Source organism: Cebus imitator, unplaced genomic scaffold (assembly GCF_001604975.1).
Source record: "Cebus imitator isolate Cc_AM_T3 unplaced genomic scaffold, Cebus_imitator-1.0 Scaffold769, whole genome shotgun sequence".
Lineage (NCBI taxonomy): Eukaryota > Metazoa > Chordata > Mammalia > Primates > Cebidae > Cebus > Cebus imitator.
The window spans coordinates 366,459-369,533 of NW_016108084.1; positions in this window are offsets into that span (position 1 = coordinate 366,459).

Sequence of the window (3,075 nt, forward strand, 5' to 3'; positions counted from 1 at the left end):
AAGAGACATTGTACTTGAGCTGATGAGATTTAGATAAAATATTTATTTAAGTGTAATGAAATTAAGCTTTTGGGATACTAGAATGAGACGAATGTATTTTATAATATGGGGGTTGCATCAGACAAAATTCTATGATGACTTCCAATATCCCTGGCCTCTTGTTTACAAGCCCTGCATAACTTCAGAGACAGTGACTATAATAGATTTTACTCTCATTATTAGTTTATGTAATAAAGCACAGGTAACTTTAAGAAAGAAAGAGTATCTAGGACAAGCCTGACCTAACCAGATAATCCCTTAAATGCCATGGGGCTTTTCCTGAAGTCAGAGATTAGAACTGTGAGGACTGCAAACAAACAAGGTTCTCCATTACTGGCTTTGAATATGGAGAAGCTCCTGTGGTAAGCCAGGAAATGTAATACCAGCCTTTGAGACTCTGAGCAGAGAATCCAGCCACATTGTGGCTAGACTGTTATTTCACCTTCAAAAGTGAAATAACAAATGGGTGTTTTTTTTCAGCTGCTAAATTAGAAAATCAATATAGTAATAAAATCAACTTATTGGGACATGCTTATTACTTCTTTTAAAGCAAGAATACTAGAATAGAATAATAAAATGGAAATAGAACTTTTTAGAGTCCATGACTTTTGGCAAAGTTAAATATTGTTTCATAAAAGTCTTGATTTCTGAGTGAGTTTGCCCTAGGTCACTATGTAAAATACATTTTAAAAATAAAAGACAGCAGCAGTATGCATAGCATGGCTCCATGGGGCTCAAGAGATTGCATGCTGCAGAGAATTAATATTATCACAGCAAGGTGTCAGGAAGCCTGGGATTTCACTGCTGTTCCATCACCAAGTAACTACATAAACTCAGTCTTATCCCTGAATCTGTCCTGGTTTCAGTTTCTTAATCTGTTAAACAAGAATGGATATATTTGTCTTTCTTAGTGGATATAATGATCATTAGGTAAAATTTTTAATGTACATTAATTTTCTTCAATTCCCCTGAGTGTTAAATAAATATAAGGTGTTATATGTATGTGTGTGTGTGTGTGTGTGTATGTATGTGTGTATATATATATATATATATATATATAGCGTTTTAGATATAGATATATAAATATAAGGTGTTTATATATATATATATGTACTACATATACTGGTACAAATAGCCAACTATTTGGAAAAATCTGGGTAAAATACGTATTATTTTAAAGATTTTATCTGAACATTTGTCTTATTGTAGCTCCAAATTAAACTGAAAATATTTTTTATAATACTGATTATAATATAGCATGGTCTCTTATCCCATTTAGATTAAAACTTTGCTACTTTTCTCTCTAAAATTATGCTTCACAAAAATTATTTCTTCTAAAAGTGGATTAAAGAATCCTGTAGTTCTAAGTTTTTCTTCACATCTGTGTACCACTTCACAGGTTTCAAATAATTTTATATACATCAAATCTTTATTGACTCTGCAAAGCTAGTTTTTATTTCCCAGTTTTACACATGGGAAATGTATAAATAAAGCTTAGACAAGTAAAGTGATTTGCTCAAGGTCCTATTATGAATGAGAAGCAGAGCCACAATTTGAACCCAAAACCTAAGATTTGGTTATGAGAGTGATTAAGAGTTAGTCTGCTTTAGTGATGTCACCAAAATAGTGGAATAGAAGCAATATTAGTTTTTACTCTTCCCACCCCTTCTGTCCCACAGGAAACCAAGTAAACTATCCAGTCTCAAGATTGTTTCCACCAATATCCCAGAATGTAAAAGTGAGGCTATGGCAATCCCTGGTGCCACAGGAAAATTTTAAAAAATCCGTGAAGAAGGTAAGAAAAATGAACTTGGGGTTGGAGAGAGATCCAAGATGGCTGATCACTAGCAGCTCAGGATTGTAGCTCCCAGTGAAAGCGCAGAGAACGAGAGGACGTCACACTTTCAGATGAATTTTTGTTGCTCACGCACCAGGAGATTCCCAGCGGAGGAGCCCCACAAGTCGCCAGCGCAACTCTTGTGGTCGGCAAGGTGGTTTTGCTGCTGCCTTGGTGTGGCGGTTCTTGGTGCAGAGTCAGAAAACCACCATCAATCATAACGCTGCTGTTTTGGCTGGTGCAGTGGGTTGCTCAGATTTTAGCACAGGAATCAACAAGTTGGACATCCACTCAGAAACTCAATTATAAAGACGGTAATTATAAAGACCACAGATGGATAAATTTATAATGAAGGGAAGAAAACAGCCTAAAAAGGCTGAGAATACCCAAAATCAGAACGCCTCTCCCTCTACAGGGGATCACAGTTCCTCATCAGCAATGGAACAAGGCCTGATGGAGAATGAGTGTGTTCCATTAACAGAAGCAGGTTTCAAAAGGTGGGTGATAAGAAACTTCTGTGAATTAAAAGAACTTGTTCTAACCCATTGCAATGAAACTAAGAGCTTTGAAAAAAGGTTTGACAAAATCTTAACAAGAATACACAATTTAGAGAGGAATATAAGTGAATTAATGGAGCTGAAAAACACAACACGAGAACTTTGCGAACTATGCACAAATTTTAACAGCCGAATTGATGAAATAAAATGAGAAGACAAGATTAGAGAAAAAAGGATAAAAGGAACAAGCGAAGTCTCCAAGAAATATGGGACTATGTGAAAACATCCAATCTACGCTTGATAGGTGTACCTGAATGTGACGAAGAGAATCAACCCAAGCTGGAAAATATGCTTCAGGATATTATTCAGGAAAACTTTCCCAACCTAGCAAGGCAGGACAATATTCAACTCCAGGTAATACAGAGAACACCACAAAGATATTCCTCAAGAAGACCAACCTCAAGGCACATAATCGCCAGATTCACCAGGGCTGAAATGAAGGAGAAAATACTGAGGGTAGCCAGAGAGAAAGGTCAGGTTACCCATAAAGGGAAGCCCATTAGAATCACAGCAGATCTCTCAGCAGAAATCCTACAAGCCAGAAGAGAGTGGGGGCCAATATTCAACATCCTTAAAGAAAAGAACTTTCAACACAGAATCTCATATCCAGCCAAACTAAGCTTCATAAGTGAAGGAAAAATA